The sequence below is a fragment of the Heterodontus francisci genome, unplaced genomic scaffold (genome assembly GCF_036365525.1).
Source record: "Heterodontus francisci isolate sHetFra1 unplaced genomic scaffold, sHetFra1.hap1 HAP1_SCAFFOLD_69, whole genome shotgun sequence".
NCBI classification, from domain to species: domain Eukaryota; kingdom Metazoa; phylum Chordata; class Chondrichthyes; order Heterodontiformes; family Heterodontidae; genus Heterodontus; species Heterodontus francisci.
The window spans coordinates 5,053,662-5,081,580 of NW_027140851.1; positions in this window are offsets into that span (position 1 = coordinate 5,053,662).

The following is a 27,919-nucleotide window of genomic DNA, read 5'->3' on the forward strand; positions in this document are numbered from 1 at the left end:
TGTCTGTGTTAGTTGGTGTAAGTGTGTGTATGTGTTACAGGGTATCAGTGTATGTCTTTGTTACTTGGTGTCAGTGTATATCTGTGTTACTTGGTGTAAGTGTGTGTCTTTGTTACTTGGTGTAATTGTATGTCTTTGTTACTTGGTGTCTGTGTATGTCTGTGTTACTTGGTGTAAGTGTGTGTCTGTGTTCCTGGGTACCAGTCTATGTCTTTGTTACTTGGTGTCAGTGTATGTCTGTGTTAGTTGGTGTAAGTGTGTGTCTGTGTTACTGGCTGTCAGTGCATGTCTTTGTTACTTGCTGTCAGTGTATATCTGTGTTACTTGGTGTAAGTGTGTGTCTTTGTTACTTGGTGTAATTGTTTGTCTTTGTTACTTGGTGTCAGTGTATGTCTGTGTTACTTGGTGTCAGTGTATGTCTTTGTTACTTGGTGTAAGTGTGTGTCTGTGTTCCTGGGTATCAGTGCATGTCTTTGTTACTTGGTGTAAGTGTGTGTCTGTGTTACTGGGTGTCAGTGTATGTCTTTGTTATTTGGTGTCAGTGTGTGTCTGTGTTACTGGGTATCAGTGTCTGTCTTTGTTACTTGGTGTGTGTGTGTGTGTCTGCGTTACTGGGTATTAGTGTATGTCTGTGTTACTTGGTGTAAGTGTATGTCTTTGTTACTTGGTGTCTGTGTATGTCTGTGTTAATGCGTATCAGTGTATGTCTTTGTTACTTGGTGTCAGTGCTTGTCTGTGTTACTTGGTGTAAGTGTGTGTCTGTGTTACTGGCTGTCAGTGCATGTCTTTGTTACTTGGTGTCAGTGTATATCTGTGTTACTTGGTGTAAGTGTGTGTCTTTGTTACTTGGTGTAATTGTATGCCTTTGTTACTTGGTGTCTGTGTATGTCTGTGTTTCTTGGTGTCAGTGTATGTCTTTGTTACTTGGTGTAAGTGTGTGTCTGTGTTACTTGGTGTAAGTGTGTGTGTGTTCCTGGGTATCAGTGTATGTCTTTGTTACTTGGTGTTAGTGTATGTCTGTGTTGCTTGGTGTAAATGTGTGTCTGTGTTACTGGGTGTCAGTGTGTATCTGTGTTACTTGGTGTAAGTGTGTGTCTTTGTTACTTGCTGTCCGTGTGTCTGTGTTACTGGGTGTCAGTGTATGTCTTTGTTACTGGGTGTCAGTGTATGTCTTTGTGACTTGGTATCATTGTATGTCTTTGTTACTGGGTGTCAGTGTGTGTCTTTGTGACTTGGTGTCAGTGTATGTCTTTCTTACTTGCTGTAAATGTGTGTCTGTGTTACTGGGAATCAGTGTATGTCTTTGTTACTTGGTGTCAGTGTATGTAAAAATAATTGGTGTAAGTGTATGTAAATGTTACTTGGTGTAATTGTCTGTCTTTGTTACTTGGTGTAAGTGTATGCCTTTGTTACTTGGTGTCAGTGTATGTCTTGGTTACTTGGTGTAATTGTCTGTCTTTGTTACTTGGTGTAAGTGTGTGTCTTTGTGACTTGGTGTCAGTGTCTGTCTGTGTTACTGTTTATTAGTGTTTCTCTGTGTTACTGGGTGTCAGTGTGTGTTTGTTTGTGTTACTGGGTGTCAGTGTATGTCTTTGTTACTTGGTGCAAGTGTGTGTCTGTGTTACTGGGTATCAGTGTCTGTCTTTGTTACTTGGTGTAAGTGTGTGTCTTTGTTACTTGGTGTAATTGTATGTCTTTGTTCCTTGGTGTCAGTGTAAGTCTGTGTTCCTGGGTATCAGTCTATGTCTTTGTTACTTGGTGTCAGTGTATGTCTGTGGTAGTTGGTGTAATTGAGTGTATGTGTTACTGGGTATCAGTGTATGTCTTTGTTACTTGGTGTCAGTGTATATCTGTGTTACTTGGTGTAAGTGTTTGTCTTTGTTACTTGGTGTAATTGTATGTCTTTGTTACTTGGTGTCAGTGTATGTCTGTGTTACTTGGTGTAAGTGTGTGTCTGTGTTCCTGGGTATCAGTGTATGTCTTTGTTACTTGGTGTCAGTGTATGTCTGTGGTAGTTGGTGTAATTGAGTGTATGTGTTACTGGGTATCAGTGTATGTCTTTGTTACTTGGTGTCAGTGTATATCTGTGTTACTTGGTGTAAGTGTTTGTCTTTGTTACTTGGTGTAATTGTATGTCTTTGTTACTTGGTGTCAGTGTATGTCTGTGTTACTTGGTGTAAGTGTGTGTCTGTGTTCCTGGGTATCAGTGTATGTCTTTCTTACTTGGTGTCAGTGTATGTCTGTGTTAGTTGGTGTTAGTGTGTGTCTGTGTTACTTGGTGTAAGTGTGTGTCTTTGTTACTTGGTGTAATTGTATTTCTTTGTTACTTGGAGTCAGTGTATGTCTGTGTTACTTGGTGTCAGTGCATGTCTTGGTTACTTGGTGTAAGTGTGTGTCTGTGTTCCTGGGTATCAGTGTATGTCTTTGTTACTTGGTGTCAGTGTATGTCTGTGTTAGTTGGTGTTAGTGTGTGTCTGTGTTACTTGGTGTAAGTGTGTGTCTTTGTTACTTGGTGTAATTGTATTTCTTTGTTACTTGGTGTCAGTGTATGTCTGTGTTAGTTGGTGTTAGTGTGTGTCTGTGTTACTTGGTGTAAGTGTGTGTCTTTGTTACTTGGTGTAATTGTATTTCTTTGTTACTTGGTGTAAGTGTGTGTCTGTCTTACTTGGTGTAAGTGTGTGTCTGTGTTCCTGGGTATCAGTGTATGTCTTTGTTACTTGGTGTCAGTGTATGTCTGTGTTACTTGGTGTAAGTGTGTGTCTCTGTTACTGGGTATCAGTGTTTGTCTTTGTTACTTTGTGTCAGTGTATGTCTGTGTTGCTTGGGGTAAGTGTGTGTCTGTGTTACTGGGTGTCAGTGTGAGTCTGTGTTACTTGGTGTAACTGTGTGTCTTTGTTACTTGGTGTCCGTGTGTGTCTGTGTTACTGGGTGTCAGTGTATGTCTTTGTTACTGGGTGTCAGTGTATGTCTTTGTTACTTGGTGTAAGTGTGTGTCTGTGTTACTGGGTGTCAGTGTATGTCTTTGTTACTTGGTGTAAGTGTGTGTCTGTGTTACTGGGTATCAGTGTATGTCTTTGTTACTTGGTGTAAGTGTGTGTCTGTGTTACTAGGTATCAGTGTATGTCTGTGTTACTTGGTGTAAGTGTATGTCTTTGTTACTTGGTGTCAGTGTATGTTTGTGTTAGTTGGTGTAAGTGTGTGTCTGTGTTAATGGGTATCAGTGTATGTCTTTGTTACTTGGTGTCAGTGTATGTCTGTGTTACTTGGTGTAAGTGTGTGTCTGTGTTACTTGGTGTAATTGTATGTCTTTGTTACTTGGTATCAGTGTATGTCTGTGTTACATGGTGTCAGTGTATGTCTTTGTTTCTTGGTGTAAGTTTGTTTCTGTGTTACTTGGTGTAAGTGTGTGTCTGTGTTCCTGGGTATCAGTGTATGTCTTTGTTACTTGGTGTCAGTGTCTGTCTGTGTTACTTGGTGTAAGTGTGTGTCTGTGTTACTGGGTATCAGTGTATGTCTTTGTGACTTGGTGTCAGTGTATGTCTTTGTTACTTGGTGTCAGTGTATTTCTGTGTTACTTGGTGTAAGTGTGTGTCTTTGTTACTTGGTGTTAGTGTATGTCTGTGATCCTGGGTATCAGTGTATGTCTTTGTTACTTGGTGTCAGTGGATGTCTGTGTTACTTGGTGTAAGTGTGTGTTTGTGTTACTGGGTATCAGTATATGTCTTTGTAACTTGGTGTCAGTGTATGTCTGTGTTACTTGGTGTACGTGTGTGTCTGTGTTACTGGGTGTCAGTGTGTGTCTGTGTTACTTGGTGTAAGTATGTGTCTTTGTTACCTGGTGTCCGTGTGTGTCTGTGTTACTGGGTGTCAGTGTATGTCTTTGTTACTGGGTGTCAGTGTATGTCTTTGTTACTTGGTGTATGTGTGTGTCTGTGTTACTGGGTATCAGTGTCTGTCTTTGTTACTTGGTGTAAGTGTGTGTCTGAGTTACTGGGTATCAGTGTATGTATTTATAAGTTGGTGTCAGTGTATGTCTGTGTTACTTGGTGTAAGTGTGTGTCTGTGTTACTGGGTATCAGTGTTTGTCTTTGTGACTTGGTGTCAGTGTATGTCTTTGTTACTGGGTGTCAGTGTGTGTCTTTGTGACTTGGTGTCAGTGTATGTCTTTGTTACTTGGTGTAAGTGTGTGTCTGTGTTACTGGGTATCAGTGTATGTCTTTCTTACTTGGTGTCAGTGTATGTCAAAATACTTGGTGTAAGTGTATGTCTTTGTTACTTGGTGTAATTGTCTGTCTTTGTTACTTGGTGAAAGTGTATGTCTGTGTTACTTGGTGTAAGTGTGTGTCTTTGTTACTTGGTGTAAGTGTATGTCTTTGTTACTTGGTGTCAGTGCATGTCTTTGTTACTTGGTGTCAGTGTGTGTCTGTGTTACTGGGTATCAGTGTATGTCTTTGTGAAATGGTGTCAGTGTATGTCTTTGTTACTGGGTGTAAGTGTGTGTCTTTGTGACTTGGTGTCAGTGTATGTCTTTGTGACTTGGTGTCAGGGTATGTCTTTGTTGCTGGGTGTCGGTGTGTGTCTTTGTGACTTGGTGTCAGTGTATGTCTGTGTTACTTGGTGTAAGTGTGTGTCTTTGTTACTTGGTGTAAGTGTATGTCTTTGTTACTTGGTGTCAGTGCATGTCTTTGTTACTTGGTGTCAGTGTGTGTCTGTGTTACTGGGTATCAGTGTATGTCTTTGTGACTTGGTATCAGTGTATGTCTTTGTTACTGGATGTCAGTGTGTGTCTGTGTTACTGGGTATCAGTGTATGTCTTTGTGACTTGGTATCAGTGTATGTCTTTGTTACTGGGTGTCAGTGTGTTTCTGTGTTACTGGGTATCAGTGTATGTCTTTGTGACTTGGTATCAGTGTATGTCTTTGTTACTGGGTGTCAGTGTGTGTCTGTGTTCCTGGGTATCAGTGTATGTCTTTGTGACTTGGTGTCAGTGTATGTCTTTGTTACTGGGTGTAAGTGTGTGTCTTACTGACTTGGTGTCAGTGTATGTCTTTGTTACTTGGTGTAAGTGTGTGTCTGTGATACTGGGTATCAGTGTATGTCTTTGTTACTTGGTGTCAGTGTATGTCTGTGTTACTTGGTGTAAGTGTATGTCTTTGTGACTTGGTGTCAGTGTATGTCTGTGTTACTGGGGGTCAGTGTGTGTCTGTTTTACTGGGGGTCAGTGTGTGTATCTAACAGGGTGTCAGCGTGTGTCTGTGTTACTGCGTAGCAGTGTATGTCTTTGTTACATGATGTCAGTGTATGTCTTTGTTACTTGGTGTCAGTGTCTGTCTGTGTTACATGGTGTAAGTTTGTGTCTGTTTTCCTGGGTATCAGTGTTTGTCTTTGTGACTTGGTGTCAGTGTATGTCTTTGTTACTTGCTGTCAGTGTATGTCTTTGTTACTTGGTGTCAGTGTATGTCTGTGTTAATTGGTGTAAGTGTGTGTCTTTGTTACTTGGTGTAAGTGTGTGTCTGTGTTCCTGGGTATCAGTGTATGTATTTGTTACTCGGTATCAGTGTATGTCTTTGTGACTTGGTGCAGTGTGTGTCTTTGTTACTGGGTGTCAGTGTGTGTCTTTGTGACTTGGTGTCAGTGTATGTCTTTGTTACTTGGTGTCAGTGTATGTCAAAATAATTGGTGTCAGTGTATGTCTTTATTACTTGGTGTCAGTGTATGTCTGTGTTTCTTGGTGCAAGTATATGTCTTTGTGACTTGGTAAAAGTGTATGTCTTTGTTACTGGGTGTCAGAGTGTTTCTGTGTTACTGGGTGTCAATGTATGTCTTTGTGACTTGGTATCAGTGTACGTCTTTGTTACTGGGTTTCAGTGTGTGTCTGTGTTCCTGGGTATCAGTGTATGTCTTTGTGACTTGGTGTAAGTGTATGTCTTTGTTACTGGGTGTCAGTGTGTGATATTGTGACTTGGTGTCAGTGTCTGTCTTTGTTACTTGGTGTAAGTGTGTGTCTGTGATACTGGGTATCAGTGTATGTCAGTGTATCAGTGTATGTCTTCGAGACTTGGTGTCAGTGTATGTCTTTGTTACTGGGTGTCAGTGTGTGTCTTTGTGACTTGGTGTCAGTGTATGTCTGTGTTACTGCGGGTCAGTGTGTGTCTGTGTTACTGTCATTCAGTGTGTGTTTCTAACTGGTTGTCAGTGTGTGTCTGTGTTACTGGGTATCAGTGTATGTCTTTGTTACTTGGTATCAGTGTATGTCTTTGTTACTGGGTGTCAGTGTGTTTCTGTGTTACTGGGTATCAGTGTATGTCTTTGTGACTTGTTGTCAGTGTATGTCTTTGTTACTGGGTGTCAGTGTGTGTCTTTGTGACTTGGTGTCAGTGTATGTCTTTGTTACTTGGTGTAAGTGTGTGTCTGTGTTACTGGGTATCAGTGTATGTCTTTGTTACTTGGTGTCAGTGTATGTCAAAATAATTGGTGTCAGTGTATGTCTTTGTTACTTGGTGTCAGTGTATGTCTGTGTTACTTGGTGGAAGTGTATGTCTTTGTGACTTGGTATCAGTGTACGTCTTTGTTACTGGGTTTCAGTGTGTGTCTGTGTTCCTGGGTATCAGTGTATGTCTTTGTGACTTGGTGTAAGTGTTTGTCTTTGTTACTGGGTGTCAGTGTGTGATATTGTGACTTGGTGTCAGTGTCTGTCTTTGTTACTTGGTGTAAGTGTGTGTCTGTGATACTGGGTATCAGTGTATGTCTTTGTTACTTGGTGTCAGTGTATGTCTGTGTTACTTGGTGTAAGTGTGTGTCTGTGTATCAGTGTATGTCTTCGAGACTTGGTGTCAGTGTATGTCTTTGTTACTGGGTGTCAGTGTGTGTCTTTGTGACTTGGTGTCAGTGTATGTCTGTGTTACTGCGGGTCAGTTTGTGTCTGTGTTACTGTCATTCAGTGTGTGTTTCTAACTGGGTGTCAGTGTGTGTCTGTGTTACTGGGTATCAGTGTATGTCTTTGTTACTTGGTATCAGTGTATGTCTTTGTTACTGGGTGTCAGTGTGTTTCTGTGTTACTGGGTATCAGTGTATGTCTTTGTGACATGGTATCAGTGTATGTCTTTGTTACTGGGTGTCAGTGAGTGTCTGTGTTCCTGGGTATCAGTGTATGTCTTTGTGACTTGGTGTCAGTGTATGTCTTTGGTACTGGGTGTCAGTGTGTGTCTTTGTGACTTGGTGTCAGTGCATGTCTTTGTTACTTGGTGTAAGTGTGTGTCTGTGATACTGGGTATCAGTGTATGACTTTGTTGCTTGGTGTCAGTGTATGTCTGTGTTACTTGGTGTAAGTGTGTGTCGGTGTATCAGTGTATGTCTTTGTGACTTGGTGTCAGTATATGTCTTTGTTACTGGGTGTCAGTGTGTGTCTTTGTGACGTGGTGTTAGTGTATGTCTGTGTTACTGGGGTTCAGTGTGTGTCTGTGTTACTGGGGGTCAGTGTGTGTTTCTAACTGGGTGTCAGTGTGTGTATGTGTTACTGGGTATCAGTGTATGTCTTTGTGACTTGGTATCAGTGAATGTCTTTGTTACTGGGTGTCAGTGTGTTTCTGTGTTACTGGGTATCAGTGTATCTCTTTGTGACTTGGTATCAGTGCATGTCTTTGTTACTGGATGTCAATGTGTGCCTGTGTTCCTGGGTATCAGTGGATGTCTTTGTGACTTGGTGGCAGTGGATGTCTTTGTTACTTGGTGTAAGTGTGTGTCTGTGATACTGGGTATCAGTGTATGTCTTTGTTACTTGGTGTCAGTGTATGTCTGTGTTACTTGGTGTTAGTGTGTGTCTGTGTTACTGGGTATCAGTGTCTGTCTTTGTTACTTGGTGTCAGTGTGTGTCTCTGTTACTTGGTGTAATTGTATGTCTTTGTTACTTGGTGTCAGTGTATGTCTGTGTTACTTGGTGTTCGTGTGTGTCTGTGTTACTGGGTATCAGTGTCTGTCTTTGTTACTTGGTGTCAGTGTATGTCTGTGTTACTTGGTGTAAGTGTGTGTCTGTGTATCAGTGTATATCTTTGTGACTTGGTGTCAGTTTATGTCTTTGTTACTGGGTGTCAGTGTATGTCTTTGTGACTTGGTGTCAGTTTATGCCTTTGTTACTCGGGGTCAGTGTGTGTTTCTAACTGGGTGTAAGTGTGTGTCTGTGTTACTGGATATCAGTGTATGTCTTTGTTTCTTGGTGTAAGTGTATGTCTTTGTTACTTGGTGTCAATGTCTGTGTTTGTGACTTGGTGTCAGTGTGTGTCTGTGTTACTGGGTGTCAGTGCATGTCTTTGTTAATAGGTGTAAGTGTATGTCTGTGTTACTCGGTGTTAGTGGATGTCTTTGTTACTTGGTGTAAGTGTGTGTCTGTGTTACTTGGTGTCAGTGTATGTCTGTGTTACTTGGTGCAAGTATGTGTCTTTGTTACTTGGTGTAAGTGGATGTCTTTGTTATTTGGTGTCAGTGTGTGTCTGTGTTACTGGGTATCAGTGTATGTCTGTGTTGCTGTATATCAATGCGTGTTACTGGGTGTCAGTGTGTGTGTGACACTACGTGTCAGTATTTAGTTTAGTTTCGAGATACAGCACTTAAACAGGCCCTTCGGCCCACCGAGTCTGTGCCGAACATCAGCCAACCATTTATACTAATCCTACACGGATCCCATATTCCAATAACATCCAAACCGGTCCCTATATATTTTCCTACCACCTAACTATACTAGGGGCAATTTATAATGGCCAATTAACATACCAACCTGCAAGTCTTTGGCATGTGGGAGGAAACCGGAGCACCCGGAGGAAATGCACGCAGACACAGGGAGAACTTGCAAACTCCGCACAGGCAGTACCCAGAATCGAAGCCGGTCCCCTGGAGTTGTGAGGCTGCAGTGCTAAGCACTGCGCCACTGTGCCACCCAGTGTGTATCTGTGTTACTGGGTGTCAGTGTATATATTTGTTACGTGCTGTCAGTGTGTGTCTGTGTTACTGGGTGTCAGTGTGTTTGTTTGTCTTACTGGCTGTCAGTGTGTGCCTGTTTTACTTGGTGTAAGTGTGTGTCTTTGTTACTTGGTGTCCGTGTGTGTCTGTGTTACTGGGTATCAGTGTTTGTCTTTGTGACTTGGTATCAGTGTATGTCTTTGTTACTGGGTGTCAGTGTGTGTCTGTGTTACTGGGTATCAGTGTATGACTTTGTGACTTGGTATCAGTGTATGTCTTTGTTACTGGGTGTCAGTGTGTGTCTGTGTTCCTGGGTATCAGTGTATGTCTTTGTTACTGGGTGTCAGTGTGTGTCTTTGTGACTTGGTGTCAGTGTATGTCTTTGTTACTGGGTGTCAGTGTGTGTCTGTGTTACTGGGTATCAGTGTATGTCTTTGTGACTTGGTATCAGTGTATGTCTCTGTTACTGGGTGTCAGTGTGTGTCTGTGATCCTGGGTATCAGTGTATGTCTTTGTTACGGGGGGTCAGTGTGTGTCTCTGTTATTGGGGGTCAGTGTGTGTTTCTAACTGGGTGTCAGTGTGTGTCTTTGTTACTGGGTATCAGTGTATGTCTTTGTTACTTGGTGTAAGTGTATGTATTTGTTACTTGGTGTCAGTGTATGTGTTTGTGACTTGGTGTCAGTGTATGTCTTTGTTACTGGGTGTCAGTGCATGTCTGTGTTACTTGGTGTAAGTGTATGTCAAAATACTTGGTGTAAGTGTATGTCTGTGTTACTCGGTGTTAGTGTATGTCAGTGGTACTTGGTGTCAGTGTATGTCTTTGTTACTGGGTGTCAGTGTGTGTCTGTGTTACTGGGTATCAGTGTATGTCGTTGTGACTTGGTATCAGTGTATGTCTTTGCTACTGGGTGTCAGTGTGTGTCTGTGTTCCTGGGTATCAGTGTATGTCTTTGTTTCTGGGTGTCAGTGTGTGTCTTTGTGACTTGGTGTCAGTGTATGTCTTTGTTACTGGGTGTCAGTGTGTGTCTGTGTTACTGGGTATCAGTGTATGTCTTTGCGACTTGGTATCAGTGTATGTCTTTGTTACTGGGTGTCAGCGTGTGTCTGTGTTCCTGGGTATCAGTGTATGTCTTTGTTACTGGGTGTCAGTTTGTGTCTGTGATACTGGGTATCATTGTATGTCTTTGTTACTTGGTGTCCGTGTCTGTCTGTGTTACTTGGTGTAAGTGTGTGTCTGTGTATCAGTGTATGTCTTTGTAATTTGGTGTCAGTGTATGTCTTTGTTACTGGGTGTCAGTGTGTGTCTTTGTGACTTGGTGTCAGTGTATGTCTGTGTTACGGGGTGTCAGTGTGTGTCTGTGTTATTTGGGGTCAGTGTGTGTTTCTAACTGGGTGTCAGTGTGTGTCTGTGTTACTGGGTATCAGTGTATGTCTTTGTTACTTGGTGTAAGTGTATGTATTTGTTACTCGGTGTCAGTGTATGTGTTTGTGACTTGGTGTCAGTGTATGTCTTTGTTACTGGTGTCAGTGCATGTCTTTGTTACTTGGAGTAAGTGTATGTCAAAATACTTGGTGTAAGTGTATGTCTGTGTTACTCGGTGTTAGTGTATGTCTTTGTTACTTGGTGTAAGTGTGTGTCTGTGTTACTTGGTGTCAGTGTATGTCTGTGTTACTTGGTGTAAGTATGTGTCTTTGTTACTTGGTGTAAGTGTATGTCTTTGTTACATGGTGTCAGTGTGTGTCTGTGTTACTGGGTATCAGTGTATGTCTGTGTTACTGCATATCAGTGCGTGTTACTGGGTGTCAGTGTGTGTCTGTGTTACTGGGTATCAGTGTATGTCTTTGTGACTTGGTATCAGAGTCTGTGTTTGTTACTGGGTGTCAGTGCGTGTCTGTGTTCCTGGGTATCAGTGTATGTCTTTGTTACTGGGTGTCAGTGTGTGTCTTTGTGACTTGGTGTCAGTTTATGTCTTTGTTACTTGGTGAAAGTGTGTGTCTGTGATACTGGGTATCAGTGTCTGTCTTTGTTACTTGGTGTCAGTGTATCTCTGTGTTACTTGGTGTCAGTGTGTGTCTGTGTATCAGTGTATGTCTTTGTGACTTGGTGTCAGTGTATGTCTTTGTTACTTGGTGTAAGTGTGTGTCTGTGATACTGGGTATCAGTGTATGTCTTTGTTACTTGGTGTCAGTGTATGTCTGTGTTACTTGGTGTAAGTGTGTGTCTGCGTATCAGTGTATGTCTTTGTGACTTGGTGTCAGTGTATGTCTTTGTTACTGGGTGTCAGTGTGTGTCTTTGTGACTTGGTGTCAGTGTATGTCTGTGTTATGGGGGGTCAGTGTTTGTCTGTGTTACTGGGGGTCAGTGTGTGTTTCTAACTGGGTGTCAGTGTGTGTCTGTGTTACTGGGTATCAGTGTATGTCTTTGTTACTTGGTGTAAGTGTATGTCTTTGTTACTTGGTGTCAGTGTATGTGTTTGTGACTTGTTGTCAGTGTAATTCTTTGTTACTGGGTGTCAGTGTATGTCTTTGTTACTTGGTGTCAGTGTATGTCAAAATACTTGGTATAAGTGTATGTCTGTGTTACTTGGTGTAAGTGTATGTCTTTGTTACTTGGTGTAAGTTTGTGTCTGTGTATGTCTGTGTTACTTGGTGTCAGTCTATGTCTTTGTTACTGGGTATCAGTGTATGTCTTTGTGACTTGGTGTCAGTGTATGTCTTTGTTACTGCGTGTCAGTGTGTGTCTTTGTGACTTGGTGTCAGTGTATGTCTTTGTTACTTGGTGTAAGTGTGTGTCTGTGTTACTGGGTATCAGTGTATGTCTTTGTTACTTGGTGTCAGTGTATGTCTTTGTTACTGGGTGTCAGTGTGTGTCTTTGTGACTTGGTGTCAGTGTATGTGTTTGTGACTTGGTGTAAGAGTGTGTCTGTGTTAGTGGGTATCAGTGTATGTCTTTGTTACTTGGTGTCAGTGTATGTCTTTGTTACTGAGTGTCAGTGTGCGTCTTTGTGACTTGGTGTCAGTGTATGTCTTTGCTACTTGGTGTAAGTGTGTGTCTGTGTTACTTGGTGTCAGTGTATGTCTGTGTTACTTGGTGTAAGTATGTGTCTTTGTTACTTGGTGTAAGTGTATGTCTTTGTTACTGGGTGTCAGTGTGTGTCCGTGTTACTGGGTATCAGTGTATGTCTTTGTGACTTGGTATCAGTGTATCTCTTTGTTACTGGGTGTCAGTGTGTGTCTGTGCTCCTGGCTATCTGTGTATGTCATTGTTACTGGGTGTCAGTGTGTGTCTTTGTGACTTGGTGTCAGTGTATGTCTTTGTTACTCGGTGTCAGTGTATGTGTTTGTGACTTGGTGTCAGTGTATGTATTTGTTACTCGGTGTCAGTGTATGTGTTTGTGACTTGGTGTCACTGTATGTCTTTGTTACTGGTGTCAGTGCATGTCTTTGTTACTTGGTGTAAGTGTATGTCAAAATACTTGGTGTAAGTGTATGTCTGTGTTACTCGGTGTTCGTGTATGTCTTTGTTACTTGGTGTAAGTGTGTGTCTGTGTTACTTGGTGTCAGTGTATGTCTGTGTTACTTGGTGTAAGTATGTGTCTTTGTTACTTGGTGTAAGTGTATGTCTTTGTTACATGGTGTCAGTGTGTGTCTGTGTTACTGGGTATCAGTGTATGTCTGTGTTACTGCATATCAGTGCGTGTTACTGGGTGTCAGTGTGTGTCTGTGTTACTGGGTATCAGTGTATGTCTTTGTGACTTGGTATCAGAGTCTGTGTTTGTTACTGGGTGTCAGTGTGTGTCTGTGTTCCTGGGTATCAGTGTATGTCTTTGTTACTGGGTGTCAGTGTATGTCTTTGTTACTTGGTGTAAGTGTATGTCTTTGTTACATGGTGTCAGTGTATGTATTTGTTACTCGGTGTCAGTGTATGTGTTTGTGACTTGCTGTCAGTGTATGTCTTTGTTACTGGTGTCAGTGCATGTCTTTGTTACTTGGAGTAAGTGTATGTCAAAATACTTGGTGTAAGTGTATGTCTGTGTTACTCGGTGTTAGTGTATGTCTTTGTTACTTGGTGTAAGTGTGTGTCTGTGTTACTTGGTGTCAGTGTATGTCTGTGTTACTTGGTGTAAGTATGTGTCTTTGTTACTTGGTGTAAGTGTATGTCTTTGTTACATGGTGTCAGTGTGTGTCTGTGTTACTGGGTATCAGTGTATGTCTGTGTTACTGCATATCAGTGCGTGTTACTGGGTGTCAGTGTGTGTCTGTGTTACTGGGTATCAGTGTATGTCTTTGTGACTTGGTATCAGAGTCTGTGTTTGTTACTGGGTGTCAGTGTGTGTCTTTGTTCCTGGGTATCAGTGTATGTCTTTGTTACTGGGTGTCAGTGTGTGTCTTTGTGACTTGGTGTCAGTTTATGTCTTTGTTACTTGGTGAAAATGTGTGTCTGTGATACTGGGTATCAGTGTCTGTCTTTGTTACTTGGTGTCAGTGTATGTCTGTGTTACTTGGTGTCAGTGTGTGTCTGTGTATCAGTGTATGTCTTTGTGACTTGGTGTCAGTGTATGTCTTTGTTACTTGGTGTAAGTGTGTGTCTGTGATACTGGGTATCAGTGTATGTCTTTGTTACTTGGTGTCAGTGTATGTCTGTGTTACTTGGTGTAAGTGTGTGTCTGCGTATCAGTGTATGTCTTTGTGACTTCGTGTCAGTGTATGTCTTTGTTACTGGGTGTCAGTGTGTGTCTGTGTTATGGGGGGTCAGTGTGTGTCTGTGTTACTGGGGGTCAGTGTGTGTTTCTAACTGGGTGTCAGTGTGTGTCTGTGTTACTGGGTATCAGTGTATGTCTTTGTTACTTGGTGTAAGTGTATGTCTTTGTTACTTGGTGTCAGTGTATGTGTTTGTGACTTGGTGTCAGTGTAATTCTTTGTTACTGGGTGTCAGTGTATGTCTTTGTTACTTGGTGTCAGTGTATGTCAAAATACTTGGTGTAAGTGTATGTCTGTGTTACTTGGTGTAAGTGTATGTCTTTGTTACTTGGTGTAAGTTTGTGTCTGTGTATGTCTGTGTTACTTGGTGTCAGTCTATGTCTTTGTTACTGGGTATCAGTGTATGTCTTTGTGACTTGGTGTCAGTGTATGTCTTTGTTACTGCGTGTCAGTGTGTGTCTTTGTGACTTGTTGTCAGTGTATGTCTTTGTTACTTGGTGTAAGTGTGTGTCTGTGTTACTGGGTATCAGTGTATGTCTTTGTTACTTGGTGTCAGTGTATGTCTTTGTTACTGGGTGTCAGTGTGTGTCTTTGTGACTTGGTGTCAGTGTATGTCTTTGTTACTTGGTGTAAGTGTGTGTCTGTGTTAGTGGGTATCAGTGTATGTCTTTGTTACTTGGTGTCAGTGTATGTCTTTGTTACTGGGTGTCAGTGTGCGTCTTTGTGACTTGGTGTCAGTGTATGTCTTTGTTACTTGGTGTAAGTGTGTGTCTGTGTTGCTTGGTGTTAGTGTGTGTCTGTGTTACTGGGTATCAGTGTCTGTCTTTGTTACTTGGTGTCAGTGTGTGTCTCTGTTACTTGGTGTAATTGTATGTCTTTGTTACTTGGTGTCAGTGTATGTCTGTGTTACTTGGTGTTCGTGTGTGTCTGTGTTACTGGGTATCAGTGTCTGTCTTTGTTACTTGGTGTCAGTGTATGTCTGTGTTACTTGGTGTAAGTGTGTGTCTGTGTATCAGTGTATATCTTTGTGACTTGGTGTCAGTTTATGTCTTTGTTACTGGGTGTCAGTGTATGTCTTTGTGACTTGGTGTCAGTTTATGCCTTTGTTACTCGGGGTCAGTGTGTGTTTCTAACTGGGTGTAAGTGTGTGTCTGTGTTACTGGATATCAGTGTATGTCTTTGTTTCTTGGTGTAAGTGTATGTCTTTGTTACTTGGTGTCAATGTCTGTGTTTGTGACTTGGTGTCAGTGTGTGTCTGTGTTACTGGGTGTCAGTGCATGTCTTTGTTAATAGTTGTAAGTGTATGTCTGTGTTACTCGGTGTTAGTGGATGTCTTTGTTACTTGGTGTAAGTGTGTGTCTGTGTTACTTGGTGTCAGTGTATGTCTGTGTTACTTGGTGCAAGTATGTGTCTTTGTTACTTGGTGTAAGTGGATGTCTTTGTTATTTGGTGTCAGTGTGTGTCTGTGTTACCGGGTATCAGTGTATGTCTGTGTTACTGTATATCAATGCGTGTTACTGGGTGTCAGTGTGTGTCTGTGACACTACGTGTCAGTATTTAGTTTAGTTTCGAGATACAGCACTTAAACAGGCCCTTCGGCCCACCGAGTCTGTGCCGAACATCAGCCAACCATTTATACTAATCCTACACGGATCCCATATTCCAATAACATCCAAACCGGTCCCTATATATTTTCCTACCACCTAACTATACTAGGGGCAATTTATAATGGCCAATTAACATACCAACCTGCAAGTCTTTGGCATGTGGGAGGAAACCGGAGCACCCGGAGGAAATGCACGCAGACACAGGGAGAACTTGCAAACTCCGCACAGGCAGTACCCACAATCGAAGCCGGTCCCCTGGAGTTGTGAGGCTGCAGTGCTAAGCACTGCGCCACTGTGCCACCCAGTGTGTATCTGTGTTACTGGGTGTCAGTGTATATATTTGTTACTTGCTGTCAGTGTGTGTCTGTGTTACTGGGTGTCAGTGTGTTTGTTTGTCTTACTGGCTGTCAGTGTGTGCCTGTTTTACTTGGTGTAAGTGTGTGTCTTTGTTACTTGGTGTCCGTGTGTGTCTGTGTTACTGGGTATCAGTGTTTGTCTTTGTGACTTGGTATCAGTGTATGTCTTTGTTACTGGGTGTCAGTGTGTGTCTGTGTTACTGGGTATCAGTGTATGACTTTGTGACTTGGTATCAGTGTATGTCTTTGTTACTGGGTGTCAGTGTGTGTCTGTGTTCCTGGGTATCAGTGTATGTCTTTGTTACTGGGTGTCAGTGTGTGTCTTTGTGACTTGGTGTCAGTGTATGTCTTTGTTACTGGGTGTCAGTGTGTGTCTGTGTTACTGGGTATCAGTGTATGTCTTTGTGACTTGGTATCAGTGTATGTCTCTGTTACTGGGTGTCAGTGTGTGTCTGTGATCCTGGGTATCAGTGTATGTCTTTGTTACTGGTTGTCAGTGTGTGTCTTTGTGACTTGGTGTCAGTGTATGTCTTTGTTACTTGGTGTAAGTGTTTGTCTGTGATACTGGGTATCAGTGTATGTCTTTGTTACTTGGTGTCTGTGTATGTCTGTGTTACTTGGTGTAAGTGTGTGTCTGTGTATCAGTGTATGTCTTTGAGACTTGGTGTCGGTGTATGTCTTTGTTACGGGGGTCAGTGTGTGTCTCTGTTATTGGGGGTCAGTGTGTGTTTCTAACTGGGTGTCAGTGTGTGTCTTTGTTACTGGGTATCAGTGTATGTCTTTGTTACTTGGTGTAAGTGTATGTATTTGTTACTTGGTGTCAGTGTATGTGTTTGTGACTTGGTGTCAGTGTATGTCTTTGTTACTGGGTGTCAGTGCATGTCTGTGTTACTTGGTGTAAGTGTATGTCAAAATACTTGGTGTAAGTGTATGTCTGTGTTACTCGGTGTTAGTGTATGTCAGTGTTACTTGGTGTCAGTGTATGTCTTTGTTACTGGGTGTCAGTGTGTGTCTGTGTTACTGGGTATCAGTGTATGTCGTTGTGACTTGGTATCAGTGTATGTCTTTGCTACTGGGTGTCAGTGTGTGTCTGTGTTCCTGGGTATCAGTGTATGTCTTTGTTTCTGGGTGTCAGTGTGTGTCTTTGTGACTTGGTGTCAGTGTATGTCTTTGTTACTGGGTGTCAGTGTGTGTCTGTGTTACTGGGTATCAGTGTATGTCTTTGCGACTTGGTATCAGTGTATGTCTTTGTTACTGGGTGTCAGCGTGTGTCTGTGTTCCTGGGTATCAGTGTATGTCTTTGTTACTGGGTGTCAGTTTGTGTCTGTGATACTGGGTATCATTGTATGTCTTTGTTACTTGGTGTCCGTGTCTGTCTGTGTTACTTGGTGTAAGTGTGTGTCTGTGTATCAGTGTATGTCTTTGTAATTTGGTGTCAGTGTATGTCTTTGTTACTGGGTGTCAGTGTGTGTCTTTGTGACTTGGTGTCAGTGTATGTCTGTGTTACGGGGTGTCAGTGTGTGTCTGTGTTATTTGGGGTCAGTGTGTGTTTCTAACTGGGTGTCAGTGTGTGTCTGTGTTACTGGGTATCAGTGTATGTCTTTGTTACTTGGTGTAAGTGTATGTATTTGTTACTCGGTGTCAGTGTATGTGTTTGTGACTTGGTGTCAGTGTATGTCTTTGTTACTGGTGTCAGTGCATGTCTTTGTTACTTGAAGTAAGTGTATGTCAAAATACTTGGTGTAAGTGTATGTCTGTGTTACTCGGTGTTAGTGTATGTCTTTGTTACTTGGTGTAAGTGTGTGTCTGTGTTACTTGGTGTCAGTGTATGTCTGTGTTACTTGGTGTAAGTATGTGTCTTTGTTACTTGGTGTAAGTGTATGTCTTTGTTACATGGTGTCAGTGTGTGTCTGTGTTACTGGGTATCAGTGTATGTCTGTGTTACTGCATATCAGAGCGTGTTACTGGGTGTCAGTGTGTGTCTGTGTTACTGGGTATCAGTGTATGTCTTTGTGACTTGGTATCAGAGTCTGTGTTTGTTACTGGGTGTCAGTGCGTGTCTGTGTTCCTGGGTATCAGTGTATGTCTTTGTTACTGGGTGTCAGTGTGTGTCTTTGTGACTTGGTGTCAGTTTATGTCTTTGTTACTTGGTGAAAGTGTGTGTCTGTGATACTGGGTATCAATGTCTGTCTTTGTTACTTGGTGTCAGTGTATCTCTGTGTTACTTGGTGTCAGTGTGTGTCTGTGTATCAGTGTATGTCTTTGTGACTTGGTGCCAGTGTATGTCTTTGTTACTTGGTGTAAGTGTGTGTCTGTGATACTGGGTATCAGTGTATGTCTTTGTTACTTGGTGTCAGTGTATGTCTGTGTTACTTGGTGTAAGTGTGTGTCTGCGTATCAGTGTATGTCTTTGTGACTTGGTGTCAGTGTATGTCTTTGTTACTGGGTGTCAGTGTGTGTCTTTGTGACTTGGTGTCAGTGTATGTCTGTGTTATGGGGGGTCAGTGTTTGTCTGTGTTACTGGGGGTCAGTGTGTGTTTCTAACTGGGTGCCAGTGTGTGTCTGTGTTACTGGGTATCAGTGTATGTCTTTGTTACTTGGTGTAAGTGTATGTCTTTGTTACTTGGTGTCAGTGTATGTGTTTGTGACTTGTTGTCAGTGTAATTCTTTGTTACTGGGTGTCAGTGTATGTCTTTGTTACTTGGTGTCAGTGTATGTCAAAATACTTGGTATAAGTGTATGTCTGTGTTACTTGGTGTAAGTGTATGTCTTTGTTACTTGGTGTAAGTTTGTGTCTGTGTATGTCTGTGTTACTTGGTGTCAGTCTATGTCTTTGTTACTGGGTATCAGTGTATGTCTTTGTGACTTGGTGTCAGTGTATGTCTTTGTTACTGCGTGTCAGTGTGTGTCTTTGTGACTTGGTGTCAGTGTATGTCTTTGTTACTTGGTGTAAGTGTGTGTCTGTGTTACTGGGTATCAGTGTATGTCTTTGTTACTTGGTGTCAGTGTATGTCTTTGTTACTGGGTGTCAGTGTGTGTCTTTGTGACTTGGTGTCAGTGTATGTGTTTGTGACTTGGTGTAAGAGTGTGTCTGTGTTAGTGGGTATCAGTGTATGTCTTTGTTACTTGGTGTCAGTGTATGTCTTTGTTACTGAGTGTCAGTGTGCGTCTTTGTGACTTGGTGTCAGTGTATGTCTTTGCTACTTGGTGTAAGTGTGTGTCTGTGTTACTTGGTGTCAGTGTATGTCTGTGTTACTTGGTGTAAGTATGTGTCTTTGTTACTTGGTGTAAGTGTATGTCTTTGTTACTGGGTGTCAGTGTGTGTCCGTGTTACTGGGTATCAGTGTATGTCTTTGTGACTTGGTATCAGTGTATCTCTTTGTTACTGGGTGTCAGTGTGTGTCTGTGCTCCTGGCTATCTGTGTATGTCATTGTTACTGGGTGTCAGTGTGTGTCTTTGTGACTTGGTGTCAGTGTATGTCTTTGTTACTCGGTGTCAGTGTATGTGTTTGTGACTTGGTGTCAGTGTATGTATTTGTTACTCGGTGTCAGTGTATGTGTTTGTGACTTGGTGTCACTGTATGTCTTTGTTACTGGTGTCAGTGCATGTCTTTGCTACTTGGTGTAAGTGTATGTCAAAATACTTGGTGTAAGTGTATGTCTGTGTTACTCGGTGTTCGTGTATGTCTTTGTTACTTGGTGTAAGTGTGTGTCTGTGTTACTTGGTGTCAGTGTATGTCTGTGTTACTTGGTGTAAGTATGTGTCTTTGTTACTTGGTGTAAGTGTATGTCTTTGTTACATGGTGTCAGTGTGTGTCTGTGTTACTGGGTATCAGTGTATGTCTGTGTTACTGCATATCAGTGCGTGTTACTGGGTGTCAGTGTGTGTCTGTGTTACTGGGTATCAGTGTATGTCTTTGTGACTTGGTATCAGAGTCTGTGTTTGTTACTGGGTGTCAGTGTGTGTCTGTGTTCCTGGGTATCAGTGTATGTCTTTGTTACTGGGTGTCAGTGTAAGTCTTTGTTACTTGGTGTAAGTGTATGTCTTTGTTACATGGTGTCAGTGTGTGTCTGTGTTACTGGGTATCAGTGTATGTCTTTGTTACTTGGTGTAAGTGTATGTATTTGTTACTCGGTGTCAGTGTATGTGTTTGTGACTTGCTGTCAGTGTATGTCTTTGTTACTGGTGTCAGTGCATGTCTTTGTTACTTGGAGTAAGTGTATGTCAAAATACTTGGTGTAAGTGTATGTCTGTGTTACTCGGTGTTAGTGTATGTCTTTGTTACTTGGTGTAAGTGTGTGTCTGTGTTACTTGGTGTCAGTGTATGTCTGTGTTACTTGGTGTAAGTATGTGTCTTTGTTACTTGGTGTAAGTGTATGTCTTTGTTACATGGTGTCAGTGTGTGTCTGTGTTACTGGGTATCAGTGTATGTCTGTGTTACTGCATATCAGTGCGTGTTACTGGGTGTCAGTGTGTGTCTGTGTTACTGGGTATCAGTGTATGTCTTTGTGACTTGGTATCAGAGTCTGTGTTTGTTACTGGGTATCAGTGTATGTCTTTGTTACTGGGTGTCAGTGTGTGTCTTTGTGACTTGGTGTCAGTTTATGTCTTTGTTACTTGGTGAAAGTGTGTGTCTGTGATACTGGGTATCAGTGTCTGTCTTTGTTACTTGGTGTCAGTGTATGTCTGTGTTACTTGGTGTCAGTGTGTGTCTGTGTATCAGTGTATGTCTTTGTGACTTGGTGTCAGTGTATGTCTTTGTTACTTGGTGTAAGTGTGTGTCTGTGATACTGGGTATCAGTGTATGTCTTTGTTACTTGGTGTCAGTGTATGTCTGTGTTACTTGGTGTAAGTGTGTGTCTGCGTATCAGTGTATGTCTTTGTGACTTCGTGTCAGTGTATGTCTTTGTTACTGGGTGTCAGTGTGTGTCTGTGTTATGGGGGGTCAGTGTGTGTCTGTGTTACTGGGGGTCAGTGTGTGTTTCTAACTGGGTGTCAGTGTGTGTCTGTGTTACTGGGTATCAGTGTATGTCTTTGTTACTTGGTGTAAGTGTATGTCTTTGTTACTTGGTGTCAGTGTATGTGTTTGTGACTTGGTGTCAGTGTAATTCTTTGTTACTGGGTGTCAGTGTATGTCTTTGTTACTTGGTGTCAGTGTATGTCAAAATACTTGGTGTAAGTGTATGTCTGTGTTACTTGGTGTAAGTGTATGTCTTTGTTACTTGGTGTAAGTTTGTGTCTGTGTATGTCTGTGTTACTTGGTGTCAGTCTATGTCTTTGTTACTGGGTATCAGTGTATGTCTTTGTGACTTGGTGTCAGTGTATGTCTTTGTTACTGCGTGTCAGTGTGTGTCTTTGTGACTTGTTGTCAGTGTATGTCTTTGTTACTTGGTGTAAGTGTGTGTCTGTGTTACTGGGTATCAGTGTATTTCTTTGTTACTTGGTGTCAGTGTATGTCTTTGTTACTGGGTGTCAGTGTGTGTCTTTGTGACTTGGTGTCAGTGTATGTCTTTGTTACTTGGTGTAAGTGTGTGTCTGTGTTAGTGGGTATCAGTGTATGTCTTTGTTACTTGGTGTCAGTGTATGTCTTTGTTACTGGGTGTCAGTGTGCGTCTTTGTGACTTGGTGTCAGTGTATGTCTTTGTTACTTGGTGTAAGTGTGTGTCTGTGTTACTTGGTGTCAGTGTATGTCTGTGTTACTTGGTGTCAGTATGTGTCTTTGTTACTTGGTGTAAGTGTATGTCTTTGTTACTGGGTGTCAGTGTGTGTCCGTGTTACTGGGTATCAGTGTATGTCTTTGTGACTTGGTATCAGTGTATCTCTTTGTTACTGGGTGTCAGTGTGTGTCTGTGCTCCTGGGTATCAGTGTATGTCATTGTTACTGGGTGTCAGTGTGTGTCTTTGTGACTTGGTGTCAGTGTATGTCTTTGTTACTGGGTGTCAGTGTGTGTCTGTGTTACTGGGTATCAGTGTATGTCTTTGTTCCTGGGTGTCAGTGTGTGTCTTTGTGACTTTGTGTCAGTGTTTGTATTTGTTACTTGGTGTAAGTGTGTGTCTGTGATACTGGGTATCAGTGTATGTCTTTGTTACTTGGTGTCAGTGTATGTATTTGTTACTCGGTGTCAGTGTATGTGTTTGTGACTTGGTGTCAGTGTATGTCTTTGTTACTGGTGTCAGTGCATGTCTTTGTTACTTGTTGTAAGTGTATGTCAAAATACTTGGTGTAAGTGTATGTCTGTGTTACTCGGTGTTAGTGTATGTCTTTGTTACTTGGTGTATGTGTGTGTCTGTGTTACTTGGTGTCAGTGTATGTCTGTGTTACTTGGTGCAAGTATGTGTCTTTGTTACTTGGTGTAAGTGTATGTCTTTGTTACATGGTGTCAGTGTGTGTCTGTGTTACTGGGTATCAGTGTATGTCTGTGTTACTGCATATCAGTGCGTGTTACTGGGTGTCAGTGTGTGTCTGTGTTACTGGGTATCAGTGTATGTCTTTGTGACTTGGTATCAGAGTCTGTGTTTTTTACTGGGTGTCAGTGTGTGTCTGTGTTCCTGGGTATCAGTGTATGTCTTTGTTACTGGGTGTCAGTGTGTGTCTTTGTGACTTGGTGTCAGTTTATGTCTTTGTTACTTGGTGAAAGTGTGTGTCTGTGATACTGGGTATCAGTGTCTGTCTTTGTTACTTGGTGTCAGTGTATGTCTGTGTTACTTGGTGTCAGTGTGTGTCTGTGTATCAGTGTATGTCTTTGTGACTTGGTGTCAGTGTATGTCTTTGTTACTTGGTGTAAGTGTGTGTCTGTGATACTGGGTATCAGTGTATGTCTTTGTTACTTGGTGTCAGTGTATGTCTGTGTTACTTGGTGTAAGTGTGTGTCTGCGTATCAGTGTATGTCTTTGTGACTTGGTGTCAGTGTATGTCTTTGTTACTGGGTGTCAGTGTGTGTCTTTGTGACTTGGTGTCAGTGTATGTCTGTGTTATGGGGGGTCAGTGTGTGTCTGTGTTACTGGGGGTCAGTGTGTGTTTCTAACTGGGTGTCAGTGTGTGTCTTTGTTACTTGGTGTAAGTGTATGTCTTTGTTACTTGGTGTCAGTGTATGTGTTTGTGACTTGGTGTCAGTGTAATTCTTTGTTACTGGGTGTCAGTGTATGTCTTTGTTACTTGGTGTCAGTGTATGTCAAAATACTTGGTGTAAGTGTATGTCTGTGTTACTTGGTGTAAGTGTATGTCTTTGTTACTTGGTGTAAGTTTGTGTCTGTGTATGTCTGTGTTACTTGGTGTCAGTCTATGTCTTTGTTACAGGGTATCAGTGTATGTCTTTGTGACTTGGTGTCAGTGATTGTCTTTGTTACTGCGTGTCAGTGTGGGTCTTTGTGACTTGGTGTCAGTGTATGTCTTTGTTACTTGGTGTAAGTGTGTGTCTGTGTTACTGGGTATCAGTGTATGTCTTTGTTACTTGGTGTCAGTGTATGTCTTTGTTACTGGGTGTCAGTGTGTGTCTTTGTGACTTGGTGTCAGTGTATGTCTTTGTTACTTGGTGTAAGTGTGTGTCTGTGTTAGTGGGGATCAGTGTATGTCTTTGTTACTTGGTGTCAGTGTATGTCTTTGTTACTGGGTGTCAGTGTGCGTCTTTGTGACTTGGTGTCAGTGTATGTCTTTGTTACTTGGTGTAAGTGTGTGTCTGTGTTACTTGGTGTCAGTGTATGTCTGTGTTACTTGGTGTAAGTATGTGTCTTTGTTACTTGGTGTAAGTGTATGTCTTTGTTACTGGGTGTCAGTGTGTGTCCGTGTTACTGGTGTTCAGTGCATGTCTTTGTGACTTGGTATCAGTTTATGTCTTTGTTACTGGGTGTCAGTGTGTGTCTGTGCTCCTGGGTATCAGTGTATGTCTTTGTGACTTGGTGTCAGTGTGTGTCTTTGTGACTTGGTGTCAGTGTATGTCTTTGTTACTGGGTGTCAGTGTGTGTCTGTGTTACTGGGTATCAGTGTATGTCTTTGTTCCTGGGTGTCAGTGTGTGTCTTTGTGACTTGGTGTCAGTGTATGTCTTTGTTACTTGGTGTAAGTGTGTGTCTGTGATACTGGGTATCAGTGTATGTCTTTGTTACTTGGTGTCAGTGTATGTCTGTGTTACTTGGTGTAAGTGTGTGTCTGTGTATCAGTGTATGTCTTTGTGACTTGGTGTCAGTGTATGTCTTTGTTACTGGGTGTCAGTGTGTGTCTTCGTGACTTGGTGTCAGTGTATGTCTGTGTTACTGGGTGTCAGTGTGTGTCAGTGTTATTGGGAGTCAGTGTGTGTTTCCAACTGGGTGTCAGTGTGTGTCTGTGTTACTGGGTATCAGTGTATGTCTTTGTTGCTTGGTGTAAGTGTATGTATTTGTTACTTGGTGTCAGTGTATGTGTTTGTTACTTGGTGTCAGTGTATGTCTTTGTTACTGGGTGTCAGTGCATGTCTTTGTTACTTGGTGTGAGTGTATGTCAAAATACTTGGTGTAAGTGTATGTCTGTCTTACTCGGTGTTAGTGTCTGTCTTTGTTACTGGGTGTCAGTGTGTGTCTGTGTTCCTGGGTATCAGTATATGTCTTTGTGACTTGGTGTAAGTGTATGACTTTGTTACTGGGTATCAGTGTATGTCTTTGTTACTTGGTGTAAGTGTGTGTCTGTGATACTGGGTATCAGTGTATGTCTTCGTTACTTGCTGTCAGTGTATGTCTGTGTTACTTGGTGTAAGTGTGTGTCTTTGTTACTGAGTGTCAGTGTGCGTCTTTGTTACCTGTTGTAAGTGTCTGTCTTTGTTACTTGGTGTAAGTGTGTGTCTGTGTTACTGGGTGTCAGTGTGTGTCTTTGTTGCTTGGTGTAAGTGTGTGTCTGTGTTACTGGGTATCAGTGTCTGTCTTTGTTGCTTGGTGTAAGTGTGTGTCTGTGTTACTGGGTGTCAGTGTGTGTCTTTGTGACTTGCTGTCAGTGTATGTCTGTGTTACTTGGTGTAAGTGTGTGTCTTTGTTACTGAGTGTCAGTGTGTGTCTGTGTTCCTTGGTGTCAGTGTATGTCTTTGTTACTGTTTATCAGTGTTTCTCTGTGTTACTGGTTGTCAGTGTGTGTGTTGTGTTACTGGGTGTCAGTGTGTATCTGTGACACTAGCTGTCAGTCTTTAGTTTAGTTTAGATATGCAGCAATTTAACAGGCCCTTCGGCCCACCGAGTCTGTGCCGACCATCAACCACACATTCATACTAATCCTACACTAATCCCGTATTCCTATCACATCCCCACCTGTCCCTATATATTTCCCTACCACCTACCTATACTAGGGGCAATTTATGATGGCCAATTAACCTATCAACCTGCAAGTCTTTGGCATGTGGGAGGAAGCCGGAGCACCCGGAGGAAACCTACGCAGACAAAGGGAGAACTTGCAAACTCCGCACAGGCAGTTCCCAGGATCGAACCCGGGTCCCTATAGCTGTGAGGCTGCGGTGCTAACCACTGCACCACTGTGCCGCCCAGTGTGTGGTCTGTGTTATTGGGTATCAGTGTATGTCTTTGTTACTTGGTGTAAGTGTGTGTCTGTGTTGCTGGGTGTCAGTGTATGTCTGTGTTACTTGGTGTAAGTGTGTGTCTGTGTTACTGGGTATCAGTGTATGTCTTTGTGACTTGGTGTCAGTGTATGTCTTTGTTACTGGGTGTCAGTGTATGTCTGTGTTACTTGGTGTAATTGTGTGTCTGTGTTACTGGGTGTCAATGTGTGTCTGTGTTACTTGGTGTAAGTCTGTGTCTTTGTTACTTGGTGTCCGTGTGTGTTTGTGTTACTGGGTGTCAGTGTATGTCTTTGTTACTTGGTGTAAGTGTGTGTCTGTGTTACTGGGTGTCAGTGTATGTCTGTGTTACTTGCTGTAAGTGTGTCTGTTTTACTGGGTATCAGTGTATGTCTTTGTGACTTGGTGTCAGTGTATGGCTTTGTTACTGGGTGTCAGTGTGTGTCTGTGTTACTGGGTATCAGTGTATGTCTGTGTTACTGTATATCAGTGCGTGTAACTGGGTGTCAGTGTGTGTCTGTGTTACTGGGTATCAGTGTATGTCTTTGTGACTTTGTGTCAGTGTATGTCAAAATACTTGGTGTAAGTGTGTGTCTTTGTGACTTGGTGTCAGTGTATGTCTTTGTTACTTGGTGTAAGTGTGTGTCTGTGTTACTGGGTATCAGTGTATGTCTTTGTTACTTGGTGTCAGTGTATGTCAAAATACTTGGTGTAAGTGTATGTCTTTGTTACTTGGTGTAATTGTCTGTCTTTGTTACTTGGTGTTAGTGTATATCTTTGTTACTTGGTGTCTGTATATGTCTTTGTCACTGGGTATCAGTGCATGTCTTTGTTACTTGGTGTCATTGTATGTCTGTGTTACTTGGTGTAAGTGTGTGTCTGTGTTACTGGGTATCAGTGCATGTCTTTGTTACTTGGTGTCATTGTATGTCTGTGTTACTTGGTGTAAGTGTGTGTCTGTGTTACTGGGTATCAGTGCATGTCTTTGTTACTTGGTGTCATTGTATGTCTGTGTTAATTGTTGTAAGTGTATGTCTTTGTTACTTGGTGTAATTGTCTGTCTTTGTTACTTGGTGTCTGTGTATGTCTGTGTTACTTGGTGTAAGTGCGTGTCTTTGTTACTTGGTGAAAGTGTATGTCTTTGTTACTTGGTGTCAGTGTATGTCTTTGTTACTGAGTGTCAGTGTGTGTCTGTGTTACTGGGCATCAGTGTATGTCTTTGTGACTTGGTATCAGTGTATGTCTTTGTGACTTGGTGTCAGTGTATGTCTTTTTTACTGGGTGTCAGTGTATGTCTTTGTTACTTGGTGTCAGTGGATGTCAAAATACTTGGTGTAAGTGTATGTCTTTGTTACTTGGTGTAATTGTCTGTCTTTGTTACTTGGTGTCAGTGTATGTCTTTGTTACTTGTTGTCAGTGTGTGTCTTTGTTACTTGTTGTAAGTGTATGTCTTTGTTAGTTGGTATCAGTGTATGTGTTTGTTACTTGGTGTCAGTGTATGTCTGTGTTACTTGGTGTCAGTGTGTTTGTTTGTATTACTGGGTGTCAGTGTGTGTCTGTGTTACTTGGTGTAAGTGTGTGTCTTTGTTACTTGGTGTCCGTGTGTGTCTGTGTTACTGGGTGTCAGTGTATCTCTTTGTATTACTGGGTGTCAGTGTATGTCTTTGTTACTTGGTGTAAATGTGTGTCTGTGTTTCTGGGTATCAGTATCTGTCTTTTTTACTTGTTGTAAGTGTGTGTCTGTGTTACTGGGTATCAGTGTATGTCTTTGTTACTTGGTATCAGTGTATATCTGTGTTACTTGGTGTCAGAGTGTTTGTTTGTGTTACTGGGTGTCAGTGTGTGTCTGTGTTACTTGGTGTAAGAGTGTGTCTTTGTTACTTGGTGTCCGTGTGTGTCTGTGTTACTGTGTGTCAGAGTATGTCTTTGTTACTGGGTGTAAGTGTGTGTCTGTGTTACTGGGTATCAGTGTATGTCTTTGTGACTTGGTGTCATTGTATGTCTGTGTTACTTGGTGTAAGTATGTGTCTGTGTTACTGGGTATCAGTGCATGTCTTTGTTACTTGGTGTCAGTGTATGTCTGTGTTACTTGGTGTAAGTGCGTGTCTTTGTTACTTGGTGTAAGTGTATGTCTTTGTTACATAGTGTCAGTGTGTGTCTGTGTTACTGGGCATCAGTGTATGTCTTTGTGACTTGGTATCAGTGTATGTCTTTGTGACTTGGTGTCAGTGTATGTCTTTTTTACTGGGTGTCAGTGTATGTCTTTGTTACTTGGTGTCAGTGGATGTCAAAATACTTGGTGTAAGTGTATGTCTTTGTTACTTGGTGTAATTGTCTGTCTTTGTTACTTGGTCAGATACAGGAGAAATGCCGTGAACAACAGATGCCCCTCTACATTGCTTTCATTGATCTCACCAAAGCCTTTGACCTCGTCAGCAGACGTGGTCTCTTCAGACTACTAGAAAAGATCGGATGTCCACCAAAGCTACTAAGTATCATCACCTCATTCCATGACAATATGAAAGGCACAATTCAACATGGTGGCTCCTCATCAGAGCCCTTTCCTATCCTGAGTGGTGTGAAACAGGGCTGTGTTCTCGCACCCACACTTTTTGGGATTTTCTTCTCCCTGCTGCTTTCACATGCGTTCAAATCCTCTGAAGAAGGAATTTTCCTCCACACAAGATCAGGGGGCAGGTTGTTCAACCTTGCCCGTCTAAGAGCGAAGTCCAAAGTACGGAAAGTCCTCATCAGAGAACTCCTCTTTGCTGAC